General features: G+C 60.9%; 1 long non-coding RNA gene across 1 annotated transcript; it reads right to left on the bottom strand.

The window, feature by feature from the left end:
- Window positions 1–12,810: 12,810 nt before the first annotated feature.
- Window positions 12,811–17,033, bottom strand: LOC125115067 (uncharacterized). The gene is made up of 3 exons (XR_007131976.1): window positions 15,379–17,033; window positions 15,012–15,129; window positions 12,811–14,016 (listed from the first exon to the last, which is right to left on the bottom strand). It is a non-coding gene; the product is annotated as an uncharacterized LOC125115067 (long non-coding RNA).
- Window positions 17,034–18,379: the final 1,346 nt, after the last annotated feature.

Below are 18,379 nucleotides of genomic sequence, written 5' to 3' on the forward strand. Positions count from 1 at the left end.
TTAATGCGTTACGCTTCCTGCAAAATGTGACCAGCTGCCGTGAACGGACAGGAGGGGGACGGAGTGACGGGCGGGAGTGCGCTCGTGTCATATTCTCCCCTGCTTTCTACCTTCCACAAGAAGCCTGGACGGACAGCTCGCCGCCACCAGCGCCACTGGGGTCGGCAGACCCTTCACTCAGCACCCCGGGCTGAGGGTCCCCACACCTACCTGTGTGGCTGGGTGGCTTCTGTCTCAGGAGAGTAAATTCAGCCCCTGGAATTTACTGGAATCCAGAACGGAGGCTGCGGCCCCACGGCCTGCAGACGCTGAGGTGGCGCCGCCCACCCCCACAGCACACAGCCCTGCTTCCTCCCCCACATCCCTAGTCACCTGTTCACATCCCTTGCCCATTGTCCATTGGGTTCTTGTCTTTTTCTTGCAGATGGTAAGGGGTTTCCCTGCGTCTGGCTCCAGACCTTGTAAGTGGCTTGTCCCGCTCCGTCCTGGTCAGCGGGTTTGACCGCACTCCTACGAGCGAGCATCTCGTGCGATCCCCGTGAATGAATGAAACGGGCACCGTCCTGAGCCTGCCCACCGTGGGCGGGCACATCTGTGCATGTTGTCCCTCCAAGGCCCTGTCCGGCCAGAGGGCAGAGGGTCACAGGCCTGGGTTGACCCCGGGCCGCCTTGACTGAGCGACAGTAGGGTGAAGACACGGAGGCTCCCTGGTTCGAGCACCTGGTCCAGGTTCCCCAGCCAACCAGTCGCGGGGGGTGGGCGGCGAGGGAACAGGATGCAGATGCAGCCTGTCGGCCGGGGCGCTGCTGGCCCCGGGTCTGATCTTTCCCTACGGGACTCCGTTGCTCGTCCATCTCCCAGACTGGCGGTGAGTCCAGCACCAGTCACGTCCTGCGACGGGTCGCGAGGATGTCGGTGTTTGCCGAATTCAAGCTGTAGTTGTTATGAAAGGGGCTTTTGCTTTCACTGAAGTGCGCGGAAGGTTACATTCAGTGAAACCACTTTAAATTGGTTTGTCTGATGTCACGTGACCCTCTGGACCAAGCATTTCGGCCTCAGGGACCTGCCCAGCAGGCTAAGGAGGCCCCGTGGCTGCGCCAGCCTCCGTGCTGCCCACCCCAGAGAGTGCAGGCAGAGCCGAGGAGCGCTCCCAGGCACAAGGCCGGGGCACACCCAGTCCGACCTCCCTCCCGCCTTTGGGCTGGGCTCTGGCGCTAGCTGCTCCGAGTGACTGCTGGTGGGAAAGCCTGCTTGGTGCTGGAACGGCGCCTCCCTCTGTCCCCTCGCCCAGAGCCTGGCCACCAAAGCGGGTCCTGACCCCGCGCCCTGATCCCCTGCCCAGGGAGGCAGCCACACCCGGCGGCGGCCGGCAGCACGAGCGCAGGGTGGTCGGCTCAGACTTGCCCCTGGACCCGCGGTGGAGGGTGGACAGAGAAACAGAACCTTCTGGACAGGCTCGAGCCCCTCGGGGTCCTGAACCAGACGGAGCCTCAGGCTGCGAACAGGCACCTGCGAGCCTGTGTGGCCTCCGAACCAGAGCCAGTTTTCCACGCCCCGTGCTCACCAAGGGAGGGCCTTTGAAGTCACAGGCACCGCCCAGAAGCGCGTTTTCCACCACGAGCACCTGGTGATCAGGTCTGCGCCACTCCCAGCCCGGGTCCCAGCCCGGGTGCTAGGACCCCCAGGAGCCAGGCTGGAGCGTTTAAGAGAAGGCAGCCACCCGCGCAGCACCGGGCGCCTGGCAGAGTTTGTGTGGGGTGCTTGTCAGACTACTGTTGCTCAACAATCTTAATGAGAAGAAAGGAAAGCCTTCCAAGAGGAGAAGAGAGGGCGCAGGCCAGGCTCCGCCTCCTCCGTCCTTACCCGCTTAAAGAGACGTCGCGGGTAGGGCAAACTGAGGCCGCGCGGCGCATCTTTCAGGAGCCCGCAGGGCTGGCACACGGGCCCCCTCCTGGTGCCTCCGCCCTGGCCCCCCCCACCTTCCCGGGCAGAGGCCGCACAGTGCAGCCGCGGCCTGTGGGTGGTCACCCTTGGCCTTCTGCCCCACCGCCGGGCCAGAGGCAGAGGTCATGGTGCAGAGAAGGCCGAGCTGGCGTCTGGGCCAAGACCGCCCACCTTCGGTGGTCACCGGGTCGGAGGTGACACAACACGCGGCTCCGGGAAGCCCAGCCGGGGAGTGCTGACGACGAGTGGCTATTGTCCAGCCCAAGCCCGGTCGGCCAGGCCCCCCGCGGTCCCACACCTCCCTCCTCCGGGTCCTCCCCCCACCCCCGGGGGTTGTGGCCTGTCCCAGAGACAACCTGACGGGGAACACCAAGGAAACAGAGTCACAGCAAACGGACGCAAGGCCACTCACCGTGGGCGGGCACACCTGTGCATGTTGTCCCTCCAAGGCCCTGTCCGGCCGGAGGGCAGAGGGTCACAGGCCTGGGTTGACCCCGGGCCGCCTTGACTGAGTGACAGTAGGGTGGTGGGCCTGCCGCCTCCCGCTTCAGCACCCGCCGCCTCCAGGCAGTGCCTCCAGGGTCACGTGAGTGTCGACTCCTTAGAGAAGCCAAGCGGCAGGTGAGCAGGGCCAGGGTCATTCAGAAGAAGCACCTGAGAGGAAATCGAGCCGGCAGCCTCAGGAGCAAAAGGCAAAGGGCAGGGGCCTTGCGAGGGCAACCAAAGACACAGAGGGGCAGCCGCAGGGGCTTGGGGCCAGCTGTCACCGTCCTGTGGGCAGCTACATCCCAGCCCCGCAGCCAGGCTCTCTGACACCTTTCCACGCGGACCCACAGGCACCGCAACCATGGGTGGCTCACAGGCACACAGAGGCCGGCGTCCCGCTGCTGGGCGCGTTGTGCTCAGGGTCCACCACGTGGAGACCAGGGCCCAGCGTGTGTCCTTGCCGCCTGATCCAGAGCCATGGGCGCGGCGGCCTCTCTGACACTCACGTCCCAAATCAACCGTCCTCAGGTGGCACCCCGTTGCCACCTGCCAGCTGGTTCCCAGTGTCTCTGAGAGCCCCACCTAGAGCAGTCAGGATGCGGCCTGCGCCTGCAGCTGGTGGTGCTGGACGAGGAGGCCGGCTCTCCCAGGGCCTATGGGGCTGAGCGGCCCACACGGCTGCTGGGTGTGTATGCGGGCACCTGCCAGGGCCCAGCCCCCACGGGCACTGCCAGGGCCCCTGTGAGAAACACGGGCCCAGACCACCATCACCCCACATGTCTTCTCGAGCTCAGAGGAAGGCTGGGGAAGGGGGCAGCACGTGGGCTGCCCCCCAGGCTCCTTGGGGCAGGGCCCTGCCCCCAGAGTCTCGGTGTCCGAGCTAAACTCAGAAGCTGGACACCACTTCGTACAACTGCCCCAACGGCTGCTGACGCACAAGGGGCGCCCTCCTTGCCCCCGAGGAGACCTGTGACCCGTGCACAGACCCGCTGGGGCCTGGAAAGCACGTGCCGGCTGCTCTCACATGGTTGACTCAGGCCAAACCCACATTTCTTTGACTGGGACCCCTCACCTCCTCCAGGGTCCATCCATGCGCTTCCAAGAAATGAAACCCACGGGTTTCTGAATCACTTCCACTTAAGTCATCCAGATGGACTTCGTCCCCAGAGATACCTTCCGACGGTCCCTGCCAGCCTTGCCCGCTTCCCCTGTGTGGCAGGGAGTTCCTGTTGCCGGAGAGACCCTCCACCAGCTTCCAGAAAGGCACCAGCAGAGCTGAGGAACAAAGGTCCGAGGTCCCATGGCCACAGGGCCTGGGTGTCAGAACCCACGGAGCTTGCCCAAGGGGATGGCTGGCGGCCTGGGCAGAGGCCACACGCTGGCGCCAGAGGAAACTGCCCCTGCCCGTCTCTGCAGTCAGGTCCACACATCATCTGTCAGCTCCCCACTCAGGCCTGGCAGCTGCAGGGCTCGGCAGGCCACAGCCCTGACCCCAGTCTCTCCACCATGGACTCCGGCCAGCCGGCAACACCGCACGGAAACCCAGAGAAGCAGAGTGGGGGCAGGACCCCAGCTCTCACAGGCCAGGGGAGGCCTGGACACAGCTCAGCGTGGCCAGAGCCCTGAGCGGGGGCAGGGGGCACGGGGGCAGGAAGATAGAGGGGTCCCCTCCCCTCGGAGGCACACTGCCTGTGGTGACGGTGAGGTCTTCCTCGCAGGAAGGGTCCAGGGCCAGCATGGGCTCAGCCTCTCAGGCCTGCCAGTGCCCAGGGGACAGCCGGGGGCTTGGAGCTCAGCGAGAGCTCGCTCTCAGCTGCCTTATCCGTGGACGGCTTCCTCTTCAGCAAAGCCCAGAAATCTTCATTTCATTCGGGCTATATCCACCATGCACCACGCTCGGAAACATGCAAACTACTATCGCCAATAATAGCATCAAAACGCACAGGTGGCTGGTTAGTAAAGTCTCCATTGGCTGGACAGTGAAGGCCGAGGACGTCTGATAAAAACGTGACCAGGTAGAAAACAAGCCAGGTCCAGCGTCTGCCATGCCACCCAACCCCAACCCCACAGGGACCCCAAGAAGCCCAGGTTTCCTATCTGGGCCCCAAAGCCCAGCGCTCAGGAACCGATGCAGGACCCGCCCTCCATGGAAGGCCTGCCTCCTGAGGCTCAGGCTCAGCGCCCTGAGGGGACAGTCCCCACTCCCTCCACAAAGCACCCCTGTGTGTCCTAGAGATCTGAGCTGCCGTGCGTGTACCCCACAAGCCTTTTTTTGCAGACGTGGGGCCACCGAATATGGGCTAGATTGTCTGAAGGGCCAGGGGCCACAGGGGTGGGAGGAAGCAGTACCTCTGGGAGCTCCCAGAGGCCTCCAGAGACCAGGCCAGGCCCCCCGACCCCACCACCTTAGGGGTGGCGGCATCTGGAGTGGTTTAGTAAACTCAAGACCTGTGGCCTTGCCGGACAACTGAACTCATGGGGCTGTTGCCTCATTACTTAGAAGCAATAGGCAGCATCCACCGCAGACGCAGGTGAGGCTGGACAGGACTCTCTGCATTCACACCGGTCTGTCCATGGGCCTCAGACACGTTTCTCCTGAGCCTGGGGGAGGGGCCGCTGTCACAGACCCTCAGTTACAACACCTCCACATACAATTTCCTCACCAGGCAGACCTTCCAGCCCTGACAGTGGGGTACAGTCTGCGTCAGAAGCAGCATGAGTTAGATCTCAGAGCCATAAGCAGATTCCTCCTGGACGTGACTAGAGGTGGGGGCTCTTCTAAACACAGACAACAGAAGCCGCTGGTAGGAGCATCCTCGGCCTTCACTGTCCAGCCAATGGAGACTTTACTAAGCAGCCACCTGCACTGCAAGACCAGCTGTTCTGTAAATAAGTTCTCCCTGGGTGTGGACCCCAGCCCAGCTTCACGTGAGATTTTCAAAGGGTCTCCATTCAAAAAGTCTCCTCTCACCAGCTGGTGTTTCACCATTAGAGATTCACTTCTTTAGCTATGATGTGTCAGTAACATTTCCTATGAAATGCAAGTATCTGGATGTAGAGGATACGAGAATGTTATTGAGCACCAGCTCATTTGTGGGCTTTGGCTGACACCCTGCCATGGAGAAGGAAGCCAAATGCACAGATGGAAGGAGTGGCCCAATGGTCAGCACAACTGGGGAAAAATAGAGCAGTAGATGCCTTTGAGGTCAACAGAGAAACCCCACTGGGCGGGAGAGACATGCAAGTCAACCGTGGGCTCACCAGGCAGGAAAGACAGGCAGAGCCGAGAGCACTCCACGCACCTCAGGGCTCCAGCCTCCGCCGCAGCATCTGCACACCCAGGGCTGCCAAGACGCCCCAGGGGCCCTCGCTCTGCTGACAGGAGGTCACACCAAGGCGGAGGTGTCCGGCCACAGCTGAGCACACTTGCTGAGCCAGCGCAGGGTAGGGGGTGGGCGAGCAACAGCTGGAGGAGGCCAGGCATTGACAGAGTGTGTAGGGTTTAAGTGAGTCCCGTGTGTGCAGTTACGGAACCTGCTCGGCCTGCCTGAGATGCCCCTCCCCCTGCCCCAACAGCAGAGCAACACCCGTGAGCACCTGCACCTTCCCCCATGGGCAGGTGTGGGGTCAGGTCCTTTGTGGGTTCGGCGCCAAAGCTGCAAGGATCCAAGGGCCTCTGCAGAGGGTAAATGCTGCACGCAGGCAAAAGTGGGTGTCGTTCTCGGAGGGAGGGCCTCCCCACTCCCCCAGCCCCCAGCCATCCCACTCATTCTCAGCACCCGCCCCCCGCCCCGTTTCAGTCCCGTTGGAGCTCTCTAACAGCAACAGGGGTGGGGGGTCCAGCCCTTATTCCGGGGAGCAGGACCCTGCCCACCGCCCCGGGAGGCTGTGGCATCAAGGGGTTGGTCTTTCCTGTCTGGCAGCCACTGAATTCTTCTCTCTTCACTTGATCTTCCTACGAGTGCCTCTGAGGATCCAGCTGGTACACCCTGGGCAGCGTCTAGACCCCGGCAGCAGGGAAGAGGCAGACACACTGCCCTGGCTCCTCCACGCAGTCCTGACTAGGCACTGCCAGGCCGGGTGTCTGGGGGGCACAGATGCCCACTTCAGCCCATCTGGGCACTCTCTAGGCCTTGGCGCCCCCAGCTTGGCCCACCGTCCATTCCAGACCACTCTGTCCCAGGCAGGCAGTAGTGTGTCACTTGTCCCTCGACTAGGCTAGAAATAGATGCAAAGTACACTGGCAAAACTTTTTTTTCTTTTTTTGCTATTTTAGGGCCACACCCAGGATGTATGGAGGTTCCCAGCTAGGGGTCCAATCAGAGCTGTAGCCACCAGCCTACGCCACAGCCACAGCAATTCGGGATCCGAGCCGCATCTGTGACCTACACCACAGCTCATGGCAACGCCGGATCCTTAACCCACTGAGTGAGGCCAGGGATCAAACCCACATCCTCATGGCTCCTGGTTGGGTTCGTTAACTGCTGAGCCACAAAGGGAACTCCGCACTGGCAAAACTTTGAGGCCCACAGGCTGACCGCTGGTCGGTGCATCTCCTCGGAGGCCGTGAACTGGCCCCAGGCAGACAAAGAAACAGAATATGGCACCTTCTCTGCTGACTCAGAGCAGCAAGCCCGCACCTGCCCTGGGCCTCAGCAGCAGGCAGCTCCATGTCACAGGGCTGAGCCCCTGGCGCCCGGCGACCCCACCACCCAGTTTCACCGCTGGAGGGGCTGAGGCAGACTCTGTCTCACCCAAGCCCGTCCCGAGCTGGCCCAGCAGAGAGCAAGGTCCTGTGGGAAGGCCAGGAGCTGAGCAGAGTGGGCCTTGGTCACGGGTCCCTCCACGGTGCGGCCCCTCCTGACCTCTGTCTGATAGTGGCAGCCTTCCCAAGGAAACCGCTGTCACTCCTCTCCGAGCCAAAGGGCAAACATTTGCTCGGCAAACACCGAGCACTTAGCACGTGAGAAAACAAAACAGCGACGCCCCACGTGTGGTGAGCGCTGGGTGTGCTGTTGGGAGCGGGTGGGAGGGGCCCGGGCAGGGGGGACGCCGGCACCGGCGGGGCACCGAGAGCAGGCTGGAGGGCCACGCCGGTGGGGAAGTGGGGGGCAGACTGGTCTAGGAACGTCGTGCCGGCGAGACGCCGGAAGTTTGGGGTGCCCTGTGATTACTAGGGGGTGGAGCTGGACGTTGCACCCCAGCGAGGGGTCCCAGAGGTCTTGGGGGGGGGGGCGGTGCGCAGGAGGGAAAGGTCTCGCAAGCCAGCCAGTAGCTGGGCCTTTGGTGGAGGGTGGAGGCCAGGTTGGAGGAGGCCGGAGGAGCGGGGGCAGCTGGTGGAGGCTGAGGAGAGGCGGGCCCGCGTTGGGACAGGTGGGAGTGTGGGTGCGGAGAAGGGAAAGCCAGAACCACTCTGAGTCAGCACCAAGAAACAAGCTTGATTCCGCAAGACAAGTTCCCCCAGAGCGGCCCTCGCACTCCTTGTCAGTATCAGACACTGGGAGGTGGCAGAGCCAGGAGGAGCCTCAAGGACCAGCAGGGACAGCACAGCCAGCGCCACACTGCGGGGGGCGGGGGGGGGCAAGGGGTGAGGCCCAGGGAGGCTCCCCCACGTGGCCTGTCCCCTGGAGATTTTTCCACCTTTCACTGTTTTTGTTTTTGTTTTTGTTTTTGTCTTTTTGCTATTTCTTGGGCCGCTCCTGTGGCATATGGACGTTCCCAGGCTAGGGGTCCAATCGGAGCTGTAGCTACCGGCCTACACCACAGCCATAGCAACGCGGGATCCAAGCTGCGTCTGCGACCTACACCACAGCTCACGGCAACGCCGGATCCTTAACCCACTGAGCAAGGGCAGGGACCGAACCTGCAACCTCATGGTTCCTAGTCGGATTCGTTAACCACTGCGCCACGATGGGAACTCCCCCCCCCCTTTTTTTTTGCGCCTTTCACCGTTTTAATTAAACATTTTCCTGCCTTATTTGTTGCCTAGGGCTGCAGTGACCAAGTACCACAACCTGAGTAGCTTCAAACAACTGAAATTTTCCCCTCACAGATCTGGACTCTAGAAGCCAAAAAGCAAGGCCCCTCCAGACCCTCCAGGGTGGGACCTTCCGGCCTCTTCCAGGCGCTGGGGCTCCAGGGGTCTCCGCCTGGGCCTTCACGCAGCCTCTCTGCTGTGTCTCCAGGCAACAGAGCAACTGGCCGTCCTTGGCTCCGATGTTGGCCAGAAACAGCATCTTCTCTTTCTGATGACACGCAGCGCCACAAGAGGCGCCGTGCCGTTGTCCATTTCCGTTGTCCTGGGGACAGCTTGACAAGAGCAGCGCGGACAGGCCCAAAGGAGTGTGTGGAAGGACACCGGTCGGTTCCGTCCCAGGAGGCAGAGCTGAACAAGGCTCTTGGCGGTCACACCATCAGCCCAGAGGATGACACACAGGGCCGTATTGCTTGGCTTTGCATTTCTGATTCCTGGTGAGAAAATCATTTTTCATATACGTAGTAGCCATTTGGATGTCACAGCTCTGAACTACCCGCTTTTGACCTCTGCCCATTTATCAGTTGGCACGAGACCCTGCTCTGGAGGAAGGTCCCTGCTGTCTCCGGGGAAGACCCCAGCTCTCCTGGGCTGTGCCACCGTGGGTAGGCATTGTCACTGAGGCCTGGCAAGCTGCTCCCCAGAGAGACCCCCCCGCCACATCCGCCCAGGCTTCTCTCACCCCTCCAAGCGCCTCTGATGCCCCCCCAGTTTAAGGCCCCCACTTGGCCGCTTCCCCGGGGCCACCCACTGAGAACAGGAGAGACCTGACCTCAACCGCAAAGCAAACTAGGAAAATTATGCAAATTTGCTGTCAATATGATGATTTGAATGGCAAGAGCTTCCTGATTTATGAAGCTGCAAGTCCAGTATTTGGACACCGAGATTCTCCTTCCCGTCACAAGCAGCATGACAACCACATGGAAACTGCTGGATGATGGATTGTAAACAGCTGGTGGGGTCGGGCCTTCGCCGCCCAAGGAACTGCAAATCGAAAAATGCACATGTTTAATAAACAGATGATGAATCAGAATGTGAACGGGGAAAAAAAGGAAGAGATGTGAGCACTGCCCCTTGGGCCCAGAGCTGAATTGTGGGGGCGGCCCGCCGAGGCTGGCCCCCAGCCCCGCCCTCGGGCGCAGGACACCAGACACCCTGCTTGCACAGCGGTTCCCAGGCTCGGAGCCACGATCCATCCTGAAACAGCGTGGGTCTGGGCGGGCCCCTTGGACAGAGGCTGATATCTCGGAGAGCGAGCTGGGTTTAGAGACCCTGGGGTAAATGCGCCTTCCCCCCGAGAGGGCTATGGGCCAGCCCCGCACACGGCGGTGCTTACAAACGTCAACACACGGAGGGACGGGGAATGCGAAGCCCGTGGGAAACCCTCAGGACCACCCGCCACACCTGCCCGCGTCCTGTGTGGGAGAGGCCCCCACACAGGATGGCCTCCCGGGGGAGGGGGCTGGACACAGGAGTCGAGGGAGGTGTCTGAACAGGGGGACACGGGCAGAGGGCCGGCAGCAGGCACCCAGGGATCTGCGGTGGAAGAAGCCTTTGCTCCTTCCGTCCTGCCCATTCCGTTCCACGTGCAGCTCTCACCCCACCTCGTCCTTTTTTCCCCAAAAACCTCTTACCGCCAGGTTTACAGTATACCTCTCACTTGAACGTAGGCTTAAAGAGGGCAGTGACATTTTTCTGGCACCTACAAATTTCCTGGCACCCAGCAGGTACTCAGCAAACACTTGAAGAGCCAGGCGGAAACACTTGCCCTGCAGGGTCCCTAGACCTATGATGAGGCTATGGGATCGGGACTGCGTTGGCCCCGGGGGCAGAGCCCAGAAGCAGATGGAAGCTCCAGTGCAGACCAGCGAGCAGGGCCAGGAGCTGGTTATGCATCTAAAAAAGTGAAACTGGATCCCTGTCCTCGCCCAAACACAGAAAGATTGCTTCCAGATGAGCGAGCACTTGTGTGTGAAAATCAGAACCGAGAAAATAAAAGCTAAGGGGATCTCTATGCAGGCACACAAGGCCCGGAAAGGTTTGTCAAGATAGGAAGGGGCCATCACAAAGGAAGAGGCAGGCAGCTCCCACGCGTCCATCAGGCACTGCACCCAACAAAAGGCAGATGCAGAGGCGGGCCCTGAATGCGGTGCGGGTCCGGGAGGGAGCCCACGCATTAATAAGCGGGGAAAGGCAAATAAACCCCGTGAGAGACCACTTCACGCCCACCAGATTCCCAAAGAGGAAGGGCCCGGCGGGTGCGGCAGACGTGAGCCGTCTCTCTCACCGTTTCTCTCACCGAGCGCGCCGCCCCTGACCAGGCAAGCAGGGGTGGCGAGGGAGGTATTCTGGTTTTCTTTCTCTCTTTGCTTTGTTTTGTTCGATTGAACCGTAGTGATTTAGCTGGAATTAGTTTCAGGTGTAGAGCTTAAGGACGAGGTCTTTTTTTTGGGGGGCTGCACCCACAGCATGTGGAAGTTCCTGGGGCCAGGGACCGAATTCCTGATGCCCAGCTGAGACCTCCGCCACAGCTGGGGCAAGGCTGGACCCCTAACCCGCTGCGACACAAGGGAACTGCAACATACTTTATTTTGCTTTTCCTTAAAGATGGTGATTCGGTCTTATTTATATACTTATTCTCAGCACTTGCTGCTAGTAGGCACTGAATAAACAGAGGCCTTGAAATGAAAGGTGAATAAGGACCCCCCAGGAACCCTCTGACCCCAGGGGACACCAGGGTTCAAGGGAGGTGAGCCGGGGGGTGGATCAGCTTGTGGTGAAGGATGAGGCCCTGCTCCTCGCAAACATTCCCCGAAGGGGTTCCTGGTTGGCTGGGGGAGCACGGGGAGGGGAGGGCAGGGAGCCGACAGAAGGGGTGCGATTTGAAACCTGCCTGCCTGTGTTCCCTTGGCTCCCGGAGGAGGGAGCAAAGTCCGGGGGGGCTAATGTAACCAGGGGGCTCGAGGACTGGGTCCCCTCCACTGCCCTGGGGAGGGCCCAGGGTGAAACAGGCCGGGGCAGGGGGCCGGGCAGCACGTCCCCCCACCCCCCGAGGCCCCACTGAGCTCCCAGCACCAGCACTTGCAGGAAGGGGACCAGCGGCCACCGTGGGGCCCTCACGCTGCCTCCCACCCGAGGGGTGAGGACAGGAGTGCAGACGTGACCCAGCACCCTCTCGTCCGCGCTTTTGAAATGAGGTATTTAATAATAAAAAAGTGCCAGGCGGACACAGTGGATCCAGAACGTGAGAGGAAAGTGAGAGAAGCAAACCCAGACTTAACAAGAAGTGGTGAGAAAACGGGGAACAGAGAAAGTGGGGGTGGGCCCTGCCTTTTTGCTTCCAGTTAGCGTGTTGTGGTCACTTCGGGGAACGTGCTGGTGACGATGAGCAGAAAGCGGCTGGAAAAGCGGCCTGGGGCGCCAGCAAAGTGCGCGCCCATTAGCGGGTTTTCACTGGGGAAGCATCTCTCATTTGAGGTCACAAAGCAGAGTCTTGGATAGTGGGCTCTGATGGCCACCGGAGCCTGGGGGTGGCCGCCCCGGACCCCAGCCTCTGCTCGGGCAGGCTGTCAGGCCTTCCCCGTGGTGTGCGTCCTCCCCGGGCCATGTGGCCTCTGAGTGACAGGGCCCTGGGCTGCAGCCCTGGGCGCCCCCCCCCACTCCAGCTCTGGCCGCTCCTGAGGAGACCAGGCCTGTGTGCTGGCCTCCCAACCCCACCCCTGGGCCCGTGGCCTCGCTGTCAGAGAAGCAGCTTTCGTTTCCCGGACGTTGGGTCTCCTCACTTGGTGGCATTGCCAGCCCGCCCCACCGGGGCCCCCCATCCACAGCCCCATAAACACATGCCCACGTCTGAGCCAAACCTGATGAGGCAGGATGGGCTCCTTGCTCTGACCCTGCCATCCGGGGCCCCGAGCCACGGCCCTGCCTGTCCCTCCCTGCCAGGCACAGGGTTTGGGGGGGGTCTCCTCTGAGGAAATGTCCAGCCGAGTTTCCTTTCCAGGCTGTGCCTGGACATCCGTGTGAATGAATCCAGCCAGGCTGGTCTGGGAGTGAGAGAACCCCAGTACCCCTGCATGGCTGCTTCCAGACAGGGGCAGAGCCTAGGGACCCGGGACCCACTCCTCCTAAGGCACAGACCCCCCCGCCCCAACCCTGCTGCATCCACGTCGGCTCTGGGTCCGTCCCTGCCACCCTCCCCACCGAAAGGTCCAGGTCAGGCTCCAGCTCTGCCCGCCCCCCACCAGCGTCCACGTCGGCTCCGGTCTGCTCCTCCCCCCTGCGCCCCCGCCCCGCAGTGTCCAGGTCAAGTTCTGGGTCTGCCTGCCCACCCTGTCCCCCGACCCCCACCACCAGCGTCCACGTCGGCTCTGGGTCTGCCCTCCCTCGCTTCCCCATCGGCCGCCCTGACCCTGTGGGCTGTCTCAGCCGTGTCCTTGCCGAGGTTTCCCAACGGGGTCCAACAGCAAAAGCACGGTCACCATCACAGGTGCTTCCCAGCAGAGCTGCCCACATCCCTTCTTCTGAGGCCCCTTCACCCGGAGTGGACAGGGACACGCAGGACCAGGACAGAGTGTTTCCTGGTTCCCCACAGGCCAGGAGCCACGATGAGCCCCTGCCCTCGAGGCTTCGCCCCTGAGCAGAGGGGGTGCGCTGACAGCCCTGGGATGTCTGGAGCAGAGAGCTGGCCAGGCCCATCGGCCCTGCCGGTCAGCCCTGCGGACACCGTCTCCTCCACTCTCCCTGACGCCCTGCTGTTCCCAGGCGGGCGGGACCCTGCCACCCACAGGGCAGGCGGCGTCTGTCTGCACCAGGGTCTGTCTGTCCGAGGCCCTGCGTGACGTCCCAGCATCGGCGGGGGGGCGGAGGGGGGCGGTTTGGAACTTCATGCGGGTCTCTGCCCCCGAGTTCCCAACGATGTCAGGAATTTGGAGGTCTGGGGTCGGAATGTAAACAAGGACCAGCGCAGCATCCGCGAGGGCAGTGACCTCGCTGTGAACCGCAGCGTGTTCCCGACGCCTCCGAGGGCCATTTGCGACTTCGGTCTCATGAAAACACAGCAGCTCAGCTCTCACCCATGCCGAGTTCGCCTGGTGAGCTAACAGCTCTCGGATTCCAGAAAAATGGCCCACTTGTTATTTTCGTGGCTGTGCTTGTTCTCTGCTTCGGGCGCGGAGCTTGGGTCGGCAGCTCCGACAGGGAGGGTGGGCAGGGCCTGGGATCAGCCCCGCCCGCAGCCCCAGCGCCGGGACGGGACCAGGGTCAGGCCAGCCTCAGCCCGGCCCCAGAGGCAGAGGGACCACGACTGAGAGGACAGGGCCGTGGTGAAGCAGAGCCCGTGCGAGATGGGGGAGGGAAAGAGGCGGGTTTGCAGGAAGGCGTCTGCGGGAAGAAGGCAGGGATTATTGGAGATCTGAGGTCCTGACACGCAAGTCGGATAGGCAAAGATGTCCACAGGGCGCGCAGACGGCCGCACCACGGCTGGGGGCTGGCAGCGGGACGCGTGTCGTCCCCTTTCCTGATCTTTCCTTTTTCTTCGCTTGCCTGTGTGCTATCTGTAGAAAATGCGGACACGGAGGAAGCGGTTCGGGCAGGGCTGAGGCCGTGTGGCCGCCGTCGAGCAGCCCAGCTCCTCGCCTGCACGGCCCGGGACGCAGCCCAGACACCCCTCGCCTGCTGTGGGCGCAGCAGGAGCATCCGTCTCCTCCTCAGCCCGGACCGACCCTCCGCGGCCGCAGCGGCGCCCGCCTGCCCTCGCTGCTGCTCCTCCTCCGACAGCAGCGCAGGGCGCCGAAACCCCCCCGGCAGGCCGCCCCAGTCACACAGCGGGAGCTCGGGAGCGCGGCACCAGAGAAGCAGGACGGCAAAGAGGGTGGAGAAGGACAGCGAAGCCTCGGGACACAGAGCTGAGCCCCGCCCTCTGGAGGTTAGGGCCTCCCACCCTCTCCAGAGGACAGAGAGGCATTGGGGGGCCCCCTGTTTGGGGGTCCCAGCGTTCTGCCTGCTCACATCTGGACTTTCTTCAGGGTTAGGGGGCCACTGACCAAACCGCCCACCTTGGCAGCACTGAAGGAGCCACTGGCATGAGTCGTCTCACAGCAGGAGCCCCAGTAGGGAACCCTAGTGCCCCCCGGAAGACAGACGGGACCCGGGACTCGGGAGGGGCCAGGAGGAGGGGCCAGGTGACCAGCCTCCCAGGACCCTCGGCGCTGGAGTCCGCCTTGGCTGAGAGGTGCTCGTGCCACCAGGGAGGGCCCTGGGCCAGACCAAGTGCAAGACGACCGGCCAGAGACCCCCCCCCTGACACTAACCCCACTCCATGAAGCCCAGGGCTGCGAGCCACGTGGCCAAGCCCTTCTCCTGGGTCCCCTCGCCCGGCAGCTGTCCCTTCCCTGTGGTCTTTCCCTTGTCAGCACGTGTGTCTACTCAGACAATTCATCTCTGAGCATCAGACGACCCCATGCTCAGGCCCTGGAAGGGAACCCCCTTCCTTCAACACCCGCAGAGCAGAGGCCGTATGCACCCCAGCATCCGTGTCTGATTTACTCACCCTGAGACTCTGGAGAGGGGAAGCGGGCACACGTGGGGAGAGGCAGGTCCCCAGATCGAGCCACACGTCCGGCTGGTCTGCTGGGGAGGGGGCCGGGCAGGTGGCCAGGCCGAGGTGTCTGGGAAGACAGAGGGCCCGTCACAGCCACCACCGCAGGAGGGCCACACGGGCTCTGCCTCCCCTAGCAACCATTCCAGCAGCTGCAATGCAGTGTGGGGTCTCCCTGCACAGTCTGTGTGGCCCCAGTAGAGCCACAGGCCGCCCGCCTTCCTGGGGTCGCTGGGCAGGGGCGCAGGGTGGGGGTTGAGATGGCACGAGGGTGAGGAAACCAGAGCAGCCTCCGTGCTGCTGAAACACCTGAACTCACCTGGAAAGGTGCCCGGCCACATGAGAGCACTTATAGCCTGGGCTCCGAGGAGACAGGACCTGGATGGGCCTGGTGTCGTCAGCCCCATGGATGTGTCCCTGGTAAGACTCCTCAGGATCTTCACGAGTAGGTCTCCAAAGCTGGAGGTCCCTGAAAACTCAATGCCTGGGCAGGGCCCACACTCCCTGTTTTTAAATCCAAGCACTTCCCTACTCTTGCTAAAGAGATCCCTTCCTCAAGACAGGGCCGCCTCCCAGGCCATCAGCATCCCAGGCGTGGAGTTCCTGGCCCACTGTTTACACCTAGTCTAATCAGTTTAGGTGGGGAAAAAATGTTAACTAGGTAGGGCACAGAGCTCCCATGCTCCAGCCAGTCAACAAGTTTGTAGGCCTGTTTCCGTCTATCACTAGCATCAGGAACGAGACTGTATTTGACTCAAACAAAGTTTTCATGTTGGCTCCTTAAGGGGGACAGGAAAACAGAAAAGCCAGGATGTGAGGGTCAGTCTGCGTGGCCCTAATTTGCAAAGGTCTGACTGGGATTCTCACTGTGGTCACCCCCCAGCCTAGAAGCTGCAGTCAGCAGGACTGAGCTGGGGCGTGAGTCCAGTGTGGCCTGGGACCAGCAGGGCACTCAGACACCGCCAAGCCCAACGTCCCCCGCCCCGCACTCTGGCCTGGCACCAAGACCCAGCTGTGTTCCCGGAGGTGAGACCCACCAAGCCGCCTGTGCCAACGGCATGCCAGCCCCAGCCCCGTCTCAGCGTCACGCCCTGCAGGAGGCAGGATGGAGAGTCGCCCTCTGCTGAGGCGCCAACTCCAGCTCTCTGCGTGGAGGGGGTGCCTCTGTGAGTCCCACTGGCGGCCCTCCATCAGCGGCGGCGAAACCAGGTTGGGTCTTTTGTATCCAGGCCCCGTGGGGAGCTCATCAAGGCCCGGGGTCATGGAAAACACAAAGGGGGGGGGGAGGCTGGCATGGACGGAGCTCTTCCATGCCAGCCCCCGAGCTGGGTGCAGAGCCGTGTCATCAGGTGACCGGAAGCCCCAGTTCGATGAGCCCCCAAAGGGAGAGACGGGGGGTCAGTTTAAGAGGCAGCGTCCACGGCGAGGAGCAGGTGCTGTGAAGCAAAAGCAACGTGAGGGGAAAAAAGAGGACAAAAGTGACCAGAACCAGGAGCAAAAGAGGGGTCATCGCTGCTGACCCTGCGGACAGTAAACGTCCACCACAACACTGGGGACAACTTCATGCCATGAGGCGAAGCCAGGGGACCCCGGGGGTGACTTCTAGCAAACACTGAAGGAAGAAGATACCTTTCACAAACCGAAAACTGAAGCGGAGGGACTGTAGCTCGATTCATTCGATGAAGAATTATCTTGATAATCCAGCCAAAGGCATCACAAGAAAAGAAAGCCATGGCCCGATCACCCTCAGGAACACAGACGCCAAATCCTTCACGGAACATTAATGGACCAAATCTAGCCATATTTAAAATCACTCCCTTGCAAGAAGGTGTAGCATCCAATGTTGGCTTAACCTCCCACAGTGAAGTAACGGAATACCCTTTTTATAGAATGAAGAACTAACCCGCGTGATCACCTCAGAGAAAAGCACTTGGAGTTCCCCTCGTAGCTCAGCGGTAATGAACCCAGCTAGTATCTGCGAGGACATGGGTCCCACCCCTGGCCTCATTCCGTGGGTTAAGGATCTGGTGCTGTCGTGAGCTGTGGTGTCGCTTCAGACGCAGCTCAGGTCTGGCGTTGCTCCGGCTGTGGCAGGGACTGGCAGCCACACCTGCGACTCAGCCCCGGGCCTGGGGACTTCCATATAGTGTGGGCGCGGCCCTCAAAGACAAAAATAAAGGGCATTTGACAAAACCGATATCTGTTCGTAACAAAACACCGTCACAATCAAGAACTGGAAAGGGAATTTCCTGCCCTTGGCAAAGGGCACGTGTGTAAACCCTGGAGCTAGGCCATCTTCGGTGATGAAGGGCGGGTCCGAAGCAAGGCGAGAATGTCCACTCTCCCCGCTTCTATTCAACATGGTGTAAGAGGTGTGACCGATGCCGTAAAGCAAAACAAACGAGCAAAGCATCCGCCTGTATTTGAAAGGAAGAGAAACCCTACAAAATCCATCAAAAATGCGAAACTGTGTACCATCTGCTGTAAAGTTCAGCAAGACACCGGGATATAAGATCAACATTCAAAACTCGGTATTATTTCCATATAATAATGGTAATTCCACACAGTGGCAACAAACACTTAAATGATGAAGAAAAATCCCACTCACAATCACATCAACCTTTTTATTTTTTGTCTTTTTGCCATGTCTTGGGCCGCTCCCGCGGCATATGGAGGTTCCCAGGCTGGGGGTCCAATCAGAGCTGTAGCCGCCGGCCTACGCCAGACCCACAGCAACGCGGGATCCGAGCCACGTCTGCAACCTACACCACAGCTCACGGCCACGCCGGATCGTTAACCCACGGAGCAAGGCCAGGGATCAAACCCGCAACCTCAAGGTTCCTAGTCGGATTCGTCAGCTGCCAAGCCATGATGGGAACTCCAACAATTTTTTAACTTAAGAATAAATTCAGCAAAAGACATACAAAGCTGGTGTGCTGAAAACGACAAAGCATTGCTGAGAGACGCTGCAGACGATCGAACCCAATGGAGAGGCGCTTCGTGTCCGCGGAGAGGACAGTTGTAAATGCCAAGGTAGCGATTCTCCCCAGACAGACTGTCAGCTCAACACGGCCCCCAGTGAAATTTTTTCGGGCTCTTTTTTGGCAGAAAATAACAAGCTAATCCTAAAACCTATATGGAACTACAAAGGACACAGACTTCCGAAAGAGCTTTTAAACAGAACCACGTTGTAGGACTCACACTTCCTCATTTCAACACCAACTGCAAAGTGACAGTGGTCAAGACAGCGTGGAACTGGCCTGAAGGACAGACATCGGGGCACATAACTGAGAGTCCAGAAACAAACTCTCCTATTTTTG

The sequence above is a fragment of the Phacochoerus africanus genome, chromosome 14, assembly GCF_016906955.1.
Source record: "Phacochoerus africanus isolate WHEZ1 chromosome 14, ROS_Pafr_v1, whole genome shotgun sequence".
NCBI classification, from domain to species: domain Eukaryota; kingdom Metazoa; phylum Chordata; class Mammalia; order Artiodactyla; family Suidae; genus Phacochoerus; species Phacochoerus africanus.